This window comes from Miscanthus floridulus, chromosome 6 (genome assembly GCF_019320115.1).
Source record: "Miscanthus floridulus cultivar M001 chromosome 6, ASM1932011v1, whole genome shotgun sequence".
NCBI classification, from domain to species: domain Eukaryota; kingdom Viridiplantae; phylum Streptophyta; class Magnoliopsida; order Poales; family Poaceae; genus Miscanthus; species Miscanthus floridulus.
In genome coordinates, this window is record NC_089585.1 from 16,883,758 (window position 1) to 16,896,730 (window position 12,973).

General features: G+C 46.8%; 1 long non-coding RNA gene and 1 pseudogene across 1 annotated transcript; one reads left to right on the forward strand and one right to left on the reverse strand.

The window, feature by feature from the left end:
* The first annotated feature begins 452 nt into the window (after positions 1-452).
* Positions 453-935, forward strand: LOC136461785 (uncharacterized). The gene is made up of 3 exons (XR_010760450.1): positions 453-534; positions 642-688; positions 839-935. It is a non-coding gene; the product is annotated as an uncharacterized lncRNA (long non-coding RNA).
* A 543-nt stretch (positions 936-1,478) lies between these two features.
* LOC136460280 (uncharacterized) lies at positions 1,479-1,885 on the reverse strand (annotated as a pseudogene).
* Positions 1,886-12,973: the final 11,088 nt, after the last annotated feature.

Below are 12,973 nucleotides of genomic sequence, written 5' to 3' on the forward strand. Positions count from 1 at the left end.
TTATGGACAGTCTAAGCTGGCAAACTTACTGCATGCAAAGGAGCTCTCTAGAGGCTGAAGGTATTGTTTTTGGTTATCCTAATATTATCCATTTTTCTTATTTTCGTTTGGGAAGGATAGAAACCTGAAGAGAAACAATTTGTCCATCATGGCCCTGATGCTTTGGCCTGATAAGGTGCTAACTGTAAGAGGCAAGTCGGCAACTAGTAAGCAATAGCCATTGCAAACTTTGGGATTTAGATAACTTCATATCCTTAGGGATCTTGATAGTACTGTATCGTTATGAATTCCAGACATTATTTGCTCTAGTTCCCTTAGATCTATGTATCAACATTCACTGTTGTAATGTATGACACTTGTTAAAACTCTGAAACCTACTCCTGGTTCTCAAATTATGTGCCATCCTTCAGGATCCTGTTCTGACGCATCATTATTTCTATGTTTGTAAACAGGAAGGAGCAAACATCACAGTTAACAGTGTCCATCCTGGATTGATCATGACCAATTTGATGAGACACTCCTTTGTTCTCATGAGTATGCTCTCTTTTTCTTGTTTTCTCACAGAGAATATATGTTCTCAGTCTTAGCTAGGAACACTTATCTTCCAATAATGTTCTGAAGCACCTTGTTTTCTCTTGCAGAGGTGCTTCAGGTTGCCACTTACATACTGTGGAAGAATGTACCCCAGGTTTGGAACCAGATCTTTGCACTTCATGTTTGGAGCCAGTTCTTGTTCATAGTGATAACAATAAAAAAACATTGTCATATGGTGAAAGTAATGAATCTAATATTATATTTTGCAACTTGTATTCTGAAATTTTGCATATGCATTTTTCAGGGAGCCGCAACTACTTGCTATGTAGGACTGAAACCCTCAACTCAAGGGAGTGACAGGAAAATACTTTGCTGACTGCAACGTGGAGAAGACGAGCAAACTGGCGAGAAGTGAGGAGTTGGCAAAGCACTCTGGGACTTCAGCGAGGAGCTGATCAAGTCTGCGAAATGAGAGCCGAAAGAGCTGGATCAGAGAAATGTTCTGTTCCTGCTTGGCATCTGGTTGTACAAAGTGATGACTTGGTTAATATGTAGCGGGTGGTTATTAGGAACCTGAGCGATGGCTGCGACCTCTTGGTGTTCAGAAATAAAATCTGCTTGCTTTCCCTAGAATAAATTAGTCTGGTGCGGCAATGATCAACTTGTAGCACTGTTAATAGCCTGTTCATATACATGCAGCTCAGTTCTGGCTTGAAATTCAGAGTCGTGTTTGCCTGAGAACACCATCAGTGTTTGATTCGTCTTTGTTATTTGGTTCAGCATTTGAATTGTGAATACAGATCTTGTTACATTCTGAACATCTCTGCTGTGTTGCCACTGAAACTAGAAGCCAAGATCCAAGATTCATATCTTATATACACCACAAAATTACTGCTTCATGTATGTAAACAGATCGAGAATCACAAACACAGCCTATACTTGTTCTAGAAAACAGCCGGCGAAGATGGCTCGTCGTCATGTTCATCCTCCCACACCCCAACGGCCGTGGTGAACCAGACGGCGCCGGTTACCACGACGACGGTGAACACGAGGGGCACGATGACATCGGGCTTTGCCCGTCCGAACATGCCGGCGGGCACGCAGACGGCGTCCCACGGCGGGCCGTCGACCGGCAGGCCGACGGTGAACCCGTCGCCATTGTCGGTGGTGGTGCCCGGGCACGCGCGGGAGAGCGGCGCCCCGGGCCCGACGGCCCAGACGAAGGCGAGCTCCGGCGCGAATGCCGCCACGGCCACGGCCGTGGTGGCCACCGCCGTCCACGCGGCCGCGTAGAGCAACAGCGCGCGGCCGCGAGGGCCCGGAGGGAGAGGGAGGGGAAGGGGAACGCCATGGGGGTGGCGGTTGCTGGAGAGCTCGCGCGCGGCGTGAGATGTTTATTAGCGCTAGCGGGAGCGGGAGCGGAGGGCGTCTGTCCGTGGTTCGGGTGGGTGAAGAGGATTTGGCGGGAGAGCAGGTTGACCCTGGTGGCACTTCACTTGCCTGCTCCGGCTCCGCAGTCAGGCTACGTGTGCCCCCACCTTCACTGGACCTCTGGTGGGCTGTGTACGTCACAGTTCAGCATGAGAGCTCGCCTGCCGCGGGCCGGCCCATTCTCTACACAGAAATCATGGACCTGCGTGCTGCCTGCCTTCTCCCCGAACCCTGGCCGCAAGTCGGCCATCTTCCGCGGGCTGTCCTCCGCGCGGCGCCGCTCCCTCGGGGATGGTGTCCGGATCGAGCGACGCCGGGAACGTCTGCCATTGGCCGGCGTCGATTCTCCTCGCGGAGGAGGCGTACGTCGCCGCCAGTAGGAACGACACCACGGCCAGAGCCAGATCGAAGGACAACCATACCGTGGAGATCACCTTCTGGATCGCTGATCCACCGGCGGTGTCCTTCTACGCCTTCCACTGCATCAAGGCTCCCAACTCCGACTCCAAGGACGTCGACCTGAGAGTTAAGTCAGTCGTTGCGGGCGCACAAGCCGACTCCACTCTTGTTACCAAATATTCTTTGAGTCTTCAACATATGCTTAAAGGTGACTTAAGAGTTGTAGCATCTCTCTAACTTGTTGCTCAATTTCTTTACTTGTTCATTTAGCTCATTGTTCTCCTTTAAAAGGTTAGTCTCACAAGACATAGAAGTAGAATAAGCATCTATATGTGAAGAGCATGGCATATCTAATAAATCATCACAAGAGGTGGATACATGCTTCTTGCCTACATCACAAGGGTTAACAACATTTTGTAATTTATCATTTGATCCATGTGATGAGCTCTCATTATTTTTAAGTTTCTTTGTAAATACTTTAATGAGAGAAGCATGTTGTTCTAATAATTTCATCATGAGATGCAAGTAGTGGTCTCATGATTCAATTTTAGCTCATCATGTGAAGATTTATAAGCATTAAGTAATTTCTTATGTTCTTCACAAGAGTTCTTTATAAATGAGTTTTCATTTTCTAAGTTCAATGTTTTAGCTTTCTCATTTTCTAAAGACATGATCATGCTAGCAAGTCTACTAACAAACTCATCATATGAATCAACATGATCAACCATATTATCATTTGTTACCTTGGTGTCACCTTGTGACATGAAGCAATGTGGTGATGTAGTTTAAGAGCTTATAGTGGCATTTTCATCATGGCTTGAGCATGAACCATCATCACCATCAAGTGTGCATGGGGTAGCATCATCACTTGCAGCACTTGTGGCATCATCATCAACATTGTCAAGTGAACTTGTAGTAGATCGATCATCATCATCATCACTTGACCATGAGGCGGAGCAATCTTCCACAATCATCAAATTGTGGTTATGCTCAACACACTCATGCACCTTCTTCCTGGGCTCATCCTCTTTCTTGAATTTGCCATCATCCCATGTGGAGGAATCACCGAAGGTTTCCTTGATGGACTCCCATATCTCATGAGCAGTACCCTTGATGTTTACTTGTTTCATCAAATCAAAGCTTAAAGCATCCATTAGAAAACAACAAGCATGTGCATCAAATTCATAGAGAACTCTTTGAGCTTTGGTGAGATTTCTATGGTCCAAGACATGGGTGAGGCCACTTATGTCAATCCACTAAAATTTAGGTCTCTTTGCACGAAAATGATCAAGCATGTGATTTTTCCAAAGTGCAAAGTTTATGCCATAAAAAATATATGCCTTACAAACATCTAGCCCATTAGACGCCATCCTCTCAGGTCGGTGAAGACCACAAATGAGAGACCGGGCTCTGATACCAATTGAAAGGGTCGAGATGGCGACTAGAGGGGGTGAATAGTCCTTTTTAAAATTAATCGCGTCGGCTAATCGAAACAAGTACGAAATTAAAACTATCGGTCTAGCCTAGACTACACCCCTCTATCTATATTCTCTAGCACCTTCCAAAGATACCAACTAAGCAACAAAGGTGCCGGGCTAGCTAGAGCTCGTCTAACCAATTCTAGGAGCAAGGTCACACAAACCTATGCCACTAGTACTTTAAGCAACAAGAGAGCTCCTACACATACTAGTAAGCAAAAGCACAAAACCAACTAAGCTCACTAGCAATGCTCAATAACAAGGCAATCAATGCCAAATTAGAGAGCGCAATTACTTAGCTACACAAACTAAGTAATGTGACTAACAAGGTTACACAAACCAAATTAGCCACGCAAGGGAGCTACTTCTATGCTACACAAGCAAGAAGGTAACTAGCAAGCTACACAAGCTAACTAATTACAAAAGCAACACAAGCTCAATGTATATGAAAGTAATCGCAAGCTTGTATAACGGGGATGCAAACCAACGGGAAGAACAAGGTTGACACGATGATTTTTCTTCCAAGGTTCACGTGTTTGCCAACACGTTAGTCCCCGTTGTGTTGACCGCTCACTTGGTGGTTCGGCGGCTAATTGGCATCACCCGCCAAGCCCGCACGTCGAGCGCCGCAAGAACCTACCCCGAAAGTGAGGATAGCTCAATGACACGCTTTACTAAAGTTGCTCTTCGCGGCTCCCGCGGGGCGAGCACAATGCCCCTCACAAAGCACTTCTCCGGAGCGCCGCACAAGCTTCTTGCGGGCTTCGACGGAGACCACCACCAAACCGTCTAGGAGGTGGCAACCTCCAAGAGTAACAAGCACCACCAGCTTGCAACTTGATCACCTAGTGCCACTCGATGCAACCTCATAATGCAATTGCACTAGAATAGCTCACTCACACAATCGGATGATCACTATCAAGTATGTGTGAGATGGAGGGCTCCCAAGCACTACTACACAAGCCACCAAGGCTCTAGTGTGCTCTCCTGGTCTGAGCTCTCGGCCAAAGGCCGACCACGGCTTTTATTTATAACCCCACAAATAAATAGAGCCGTTACCCCTTCACTGGGTGTTTTTGGGTCGACTGGACGCTGCACCGGACACACCGATCGTGAATACCGGACGTGTCCGGTCGCTATACCGGACGTGTTCGGTAGCTGTCTGACCGCCACGTGTCCTACCGTTGCCTCCAACGGCTCTCTGACAAGATGACCGGACGCTCAGCATGAAACTATCGGACGCTCAGCCGCTGCATCCGATCGAGTCCAGTAAGCCTCCAGGGCCGACCGGACGCGTCTGTTAGAAACTGACCGGACGCTGAGCCTCAGCGTTTGGTGGAGTACAGTAAGCATCCATGCTCGACCGGACGCGTCCAGTGATACCGGACCGGACGCTGCCAGCGTCCGATCGACTGCTCTACCGAACACGGCGTTTTCTGATTCACACCGAACGCGTCCGGTGTGGCGACCGGACGCGTCCGGTCACTGAGTACGTCATCAAATACTGGACGTGTCCGATCACCATACCGGACGTGTTTGGTCACTCTGTAACCAGCGCGACTGACTCCTTTTCAACTTTATCTTCTTCACCCTTGCTCAAATATGCCAACCACCAAGTGTATCACCTTGTGCATCATGTGTTAGCATATTTTCACAAACATTTTCAAGGGTGTTAGCCACTCAACTTGCCACGCCACTCGATCCTAGCGACGATGCAAAGTTAGATCACTCGAATGGCACTAGATGACCGATATGCAAACAAGTTTGCCCCTCTTGATAGTATGGCCATCTATCCTAAACCTGGTCATCAACTTCTCTACACACCTATGACCGGTGAAATGAAATGCCCTAGGTTATACCTTTGCCTTGCGCATTCCATTCTATCTCCTCCAATGTTGATGCAACACATGCACCAACACGATCAACAATGATATGATCCACTTCATATCATCACGTGATCATATTGGTTCATCGATCTTGACTTCACTAGCTTTTCACCGTTGCCTTCATCCATCGGCGCCAAGTCTTGCTCAAGCTTCACCGCCACGCGGACCATCACTCCAAAGCCTTAGACTTGCCCTTTACACTTGCAACCGGTCCATCAAGCTAAGTCTTGTCTTGATCTTCTCCACCTTGATCACATGACTTAATGTCATGTCTCATGTGCAATGAGCTCCTTTATCATCACATGTGTGAGCTTTGCAACATCTCCAAGCCATTTTCACCATCATGGCATATGTTGCTCACACACACGTACCTATGGACTAATCACCTGTGTATCTCACATAAACACAATTAGTCCACCTAGGTTGTCACTTAATTACCGAAACCACACAAGGACCTTTCAACGAGCTGGATCCCACGACCTTGGGGTCAGGCGCACCAGAGCTCGCACCCAAGGGTAGGGCGAGACGGAGCTTGCACCCAAGTGGTCGGGCGAGCCGGAGCCCACGACCAAAGGGTCGGAAGAGCCGGAGCCCATGACCAAAGGGTCAGAAGAGCCTCTCTTAAAGTGTGGCAGTGCCGCACCACGCAAGACAGCAAGGATAATAGTGAAGTATAGATTGTCTTGGCTGTGAATATTTAGATGCATGTGGTTGTTTGAGCACTTGGTAGCACATATTAGCTTAAGCATTGTGCCCCCTTGATAGTATGACTTTTCCTATACTCAAATTTAATATATAAAAGAATTTAAACCTCCTTTAAGTTTGAAGCCATCTACATTTGTAATCGGGGACTTCTCCGTTTCGTGTAGCATCCTAAAATATAAATTCCCTGCTTGTCATCTCAATAAATCTCATTAGTTCTCTAATTGCGTGGTCATTATCACCAAAACCCACAATTAGGACTTGATTGCACATTCAAACATTCCCTAGATAATGGGCCAAAACTCAACTATGAGGTGGCATCTTGAATTCTTCATTTGGACTTTGCACTATTCATTCTCGCGTTCTGAGGTTGTTCATGCAGCGTGGAATGCATTATATATTCTGAATGTTCTAAGCTAGGATTATTCTTGGAAGTACCTTATTAGCTATCCTATTTCTAGGTGTAGTCGTGTATCGTAACACCCTAGGCTCGGCACATGGCCTAGGCCTACTCTGTCAAGAGGTGGACCCCACCTACGTAGCAACCCACTTGCGCTTTCGTTCTCGTTTCGCCCAAAACAGTTAACCGAATATTACTATGCGTCCTTGGCCTGGCTATTTAAGCTGGTCTGGCCGTCCCTCGGTTCTCAGCACGGTGCTAAACCATGGGCAAATAGTGATCCATGATGCTATAATAGCCACATGCACAGTATCGAGCTGCAGTAACCCCCATTGTGGCCCCGCTCCACTCGACGCTTTACAGTCTCGCAACTACAGTAGCCCCCCGGGCCTAGCACTATTCAATTCGACCCAGCTCGTCCCATTTAGGCGGGATGTTACAATCATCTCCTTAGGATTCGACGTCCTCATCGGGCTATCGAACCAGTTTACCCATACGGAACAAATGCTCAGGATCGACTCTCTTGGCTACGTTCATATTCCCAGCTTCCCGCCCCAAGTGCCATGCTCTTGCAGAGCCATGCGCAGCCTGTCCGAGCTCCCGAGCCGTACGTCCGTGAAACCACAAGAGTTGGCTCTTAATACCATTTGTAACACCCCAGGCCCCGCACATGGCACAGGCCCACTCTACCGAAGGGTGGGCCCCACCTACGTAGCAACCCGCTTGCACTTCCATTCTCGCTTCACGCAAAACGGTTAACCAAAGATTACTGTGCTTCCTTATCCTGCCTATTTAAGCTGGTCTGGCCGTCCTAAGTTCCGTACTAAACATCGGGTGAACAGTGCTCGCATACAATACCCTCTCATCTATAGTACCCCCGCGGCCAGCACTATTCCGTTCGGCCCTTTAGAGCATCTCCAAGAGAGGTGCTAAACATAAATGCCAAATCCTTTGATTTAGCCATTATGTAAAATAGAAAACCTCTTAAAAAGACAGTGAACTGCAACAGCCTTTCTAAATAGCTCGCCACACCATCTTTTTAGAAGCACCATGGCGCAGTAGTCCGCTGCCGGAACATCACCGGGCCTTTGCTTCTTCCGTGACCGGCCAACGGCCACCTAGACACAACCATCACGGTGGTAGCTCGGCTCGTTGGCTAATTGCACCCAAGCTACAGCAGCGACCCTGCTACATATTGACGCCCATGCATCCGGCCATGGCCAGCTACAGCCGGCCTTAGCTAGCACTCGAAGGTCGCCCAATCTATCAAAATTGAATGTAGCCGGTTGGAAAAGGGATTGGCGTCGTCTGACTAGCAAGGATGGGGAACGAGTACGTACAATGCAGGGCAGAGCTCCTGTAGATGCCGGATGCGACAAGCTTGCGTAGTGCCACGGCATGATTTTTTAAGGAGCTCGAAGGGGCAGAGCAGTGTGGTGGGGAACACGCTCTAAAAAGGGCAGCCGGCGAGTCGACGACTCGCGACGGGGATCGGCCAGGACAGCACGGCAACAGGCCGCGTGTGTGCGAAGCCACACGGGAAAGCGAGATAGCAAGCAGCGCTCACTAGCTTTCTTTGGCCACCGAGATTCATGAAATAGACGGCTGGGTATTTTACAACTCCAGATACAACATCTGTTGGAGTCTATTTTGTAGCACAAAATGTCTAAATCTGATTCCACGCTAGGAATAGCAACTCTCTTGGAGTTGCTCTTAGGGGGGATGTTACATGTATGTTCCTGGTTTGGTGAGCCAGTTATTAAGCTCAGTTTTGTTTCATTCCTCACCCAACTTTGCAGCCATTTATTTAGTGGCTCTTTAGATCTAGCTGAGGTTAATATGGTTGCTCATAATTAAGAGTCCCACAGTGATAGGAGAGGAGAGGATCCACCTTATTGCTTTTAGCAGTGACACCATGCATGGCTAGCTAGCTAGCTCGATTACCTGCCTGGTGCCTGAGATCGATTATCTGTAACTTAAACTACTCTACAAGCTAACTGATCTGATGAACCATCAAAATCAGCAGGCTTCTGTTTGGAAGGACGCAAGGTCCAAATTAGATCTGTCCATAGGAAGTAGTGATCAACCAGGAACCTTTTTTCATAGGACTTGTTCAGTCTGGTCCGATCTTTGCCTCGATCGGCTGCTGCATGCGGCTTTCCACGCGTACTCTTGGTATCCGTGAGATGAGACCTACTAGCTAAGACCACATACTTGACAAACAAGATGGAATCACCACAATCATAAATACGCCAGCCCTAGATGACCATTCTGGTTGAACTACAGTAATTGCCAAGGAGATGATTCTGTCTGTCTCATGCCTGAACGAACTAGTGGCTCATTTTTTCCCACTTCCCATAGCATTAGGCATTAGGCATTAGCTTAAAGAAAAGTCGCATTGTTTGGTCACAAAAAGCCTGCCTGAATATCCGGAGCAGTGAGGTTCAGCATTAATAGCTTGTAATAAGGCAAGTCTCAATGGGTTTCATGCCTTATTTTCCAACATACTCATATTTTGAAAATAGTGTAGAAGAGTTTTATCTCCATGAAACTCTCTCTACTCCCATAAAACTTTCATCATCTCTCTTCATCAATACAGGATCATGTCAGCATATTTAATGTCCATGAAACTCTACGAAACTTTCGTTGAGATTGGCTTAAGCCACTTCATCAGTTCATCTACAAGAGACTAGAACCAATAATGCAAACACATGACCACCAAGCGGTTGGCAGTGGATCGTTCTCGTCCGGTCTCGAATCCGGACGCGCACCTCCATGCGAGGCAGCAAGATTTTGATGCAGATCGATCGATGCTGGGGGAGCTGGCCGCACGGCAATGGAGCCTTGAGCCTTGTGGTACTATTTGTGTGTGTGCGTTCACTGCCTTTAATTTGGCCTACCCCGTGGGGATCAGAATGGGATGGAACCATCCATTCTGCGTCTAGAAAGCTCTGTCGATCGCCGATGCAACGAAAATTCTACGTGCTCCTATTCGTTCATGTATTGGCTAGAGTTTATTATTATTATTATTATTTTGAATCCCCGTCAATGCAGACGCAGAGGCGGCAGTCCGGCAGTGTCCGAGGCCCTAAAGGCCTGAACGCCAAGAGGCCGGACATACAGTGCGGCACTGCATCGCAGCGTGTGTCCTCTCCTTCCACCAATGATTTCGGCCGTCTATGCTGCTAGGAGCAAACGTCGTCATGGATGAGGGACGTTGAGGCGTACGTGGAAGCTAGGCTATGCAGATGGATGGATACCACTCCAGTCCAGGTTCAGGTCCAGCCCATGCTTGTCGGCATGGCGGCCATGCCCTCCGAGTCGTCTTAGATTTGTTTGCATTGATCTCATCTCCCCATGCAGCCCTGCCTGGCCGGCCGGTTCTTGAAAGCCATGAGACGACACCTCTGCAACATAGAGTAGGAGTATATGCTCTCCTCCTACCTAGTACTCCATGACCATGAGTGCCCTCCTAGAGATTTTTGCCATGGATGCACCCTAAGGAGAGATTGAAGCTGTCTAAAGGTTCAAGAAGCCTCCCTAGACATTTTCCTGCATCCGGGCACACAAGGACAGTTTGGTGCCTGTTGTGCTGGGTGACTGACTGGTGGGTGGCTACTGAAGCCAGTATGCCGGCCGCCGAGTAGCTAGTGTGGGGCCAGGCCGGGGTGGTGGCGTGGTGCCGTGGTGTGAGCTCTGAGCTGTGATCATGATGGCATTCGCATCGCATCGCCCCCTGGATAAGCTGCTACTAGCCTTTGCCCGTAGCCGCACATGGAACGGGTTCAATGCCTTGCCCTACCGCCCCTGTGCTTGCATGCCTGATGCCTCTCTCTCTCTCTCTCCACGATGATTGGATGAAATCTACTAGTAATAGTGTACGTGTGTTCCCTCGTTGTTGCCCCTTGTGTGCTTCCATTTGTCAGGTACATACGCATAAAGTTTTCCAAAAAGGTATATACGCATACATGTAACTAGATGAATTCCTCGATGTGGGAATTCAGAGACATGAATTTCAGATAAGCAAAGACTAAATTAGTTGGATATTTAATTAGAATACTGTAGTATGATAATATTATTTGGGATCTCATGGGAAAATATGAGAGGATAACTCCATTGAAGTTTTTTAGTAGTAAAAATTATGTTGCTTGAGTGAAGCGGAGAAAAACTTAAGATCATATAAGTTAAATTGTAAGAAAGCACTTACTACGGTGCGAACAAATGTGTGGTTATATAGAGAAATAAATTGATTCTCCAAACATGACAGAATTAATAATAGGTACATGAGCAAATTTTAATATTTTTGTGTGTCCTTCTCGCTGAAAATGACATGCTGGTAGGATTCTCACTTATTGATGTTACTAATGGTGATAATTTGATGGTCATGTGGCAGTTGTTTGATGATGTCTTCACCCAGAGATTGGCCTTTGAGAGTTCCACAAACTCCTTGAGCTCATTCATCACGGGATTCACGGCCGTATCTACCGGCTATAATCTTGGGAGAACTGACGGAAAAGTGATGGAAAGGAGCATAGGAGGATTCCAGCTGCATCTTGGAATGGAAATACTGTTTTTGTTGTTAGCAAAGAACACATGGATGCAACAAAATTAAGATGTTGATAGTACGTGCATACTGCATCAAGGGAGAACCTGAAGCTGCTTTTTTTATCCTCCATTATCGCCCTGTTCGTTTGGGCTTATTTGGCTGATAAGTCATGGCTAAAAGTACTGTTGCTTGATTTGGTGTGAGAGAAAAATATTGTCCATTGACTAAAAAAATACGACTTATAAGCCAAACAAGCTCAAATGAACGGGACGATATGTTTTTAACGGAGAGATGCGAAATGTACTGACGGTCGGAGTGTGAGGCAGCACTATAGCAGATGAATGAACCACAAAATTATTTTTGGGGCTATTGCGTTTGTACCTTTACTTTGAAACCCAATTGTGATTTTACCCTCGCTTTTCGTCATGTTGCATTTTTACCCTCGCTTTGTAAAAACGAACACTCAGTCTACCCCTACTATGTTAACAACAACTAACGGAGTTAACTGGGATTGCCAAGGACAACTTTGCCCTTGCAAAAATACTCTTACTTTTCTAAGTTCATTGTGATTTTATCCCTGTTTTCTTAAAAAAATGGCAGCATCATTGTACAACTTGTTACATATAATTGCACATAACAGGCAAATATATATGGGCCCAATATATATAATATCACATCACAAGTATGTGTAGCAAAAGCGCAGCAACCATCATCCAACATAAACATCCATCATCCAACATACACAACCAACAATCCATCATCAACATACAAGTCCAACAAAAGCAGTAGCTAATAGTGAGATATTACATGTTCATTGTCATAATCACACAATTCCTAACAATGCAGCCAACCTCCCTCCTCTTCCTCTTCCTTGTGTTCTAGCCCCTTCTACTCCTTCAGTTCCAGGTGCTTCACTTGCACTTGCAGCACTTGCACTTGCTCTTCCTCTTCCTCTACCCCTTCCTCTTCCCCTTCCCCTTCCCCTTCCACTTGCACTTCCACTTGCATTTGAACTTCACATGAATGGAGAAAAATGGTTCAGTAAACAAGTTGACTGAATAATCTAGAGTAAAGGAAAAAAAAATCAGCATGACTCACATTGATGCTTGTGAAGATAACTCATTCTGAGAAGATGAGCGGTTTCCTCTTTTGACTAGCAGTTGGACCTCCTTGGCAATACTTGGGTATATGGCCGAGTTCTTCACATTCAGAACATGGTTTCCTTTTCTTACTAGTGCTGGTCTCATCAAAAGACTTCATCCTAGAAGCTCTGAACTTGTAAGTTTTGCATAGAAATGAAGCTCTGAACTTGGACCTGCATCCCAATTGTGCATCAAATTTATCAAACTTTGAAATTCTAGATCTTCCAGACCGTTGAGAGTTCGATCTCTGCCCTTGAAACAAACTGATAGAGTTATATACGAAGAACAAAATTGATTAAGGTCGATTAAGATTTTTACATGCAAAATTGAGAGAAATTTGGGAAAGAACAGAACCTCTGCCTCTGCTTCTCCTCTGAAAAGAACAGAGCCTGCGCCGTCCTCTGCCTCCGGGCACCGGCCTTGCTGCACATCCGGCCGGAGCGGCGCCGGCGGGG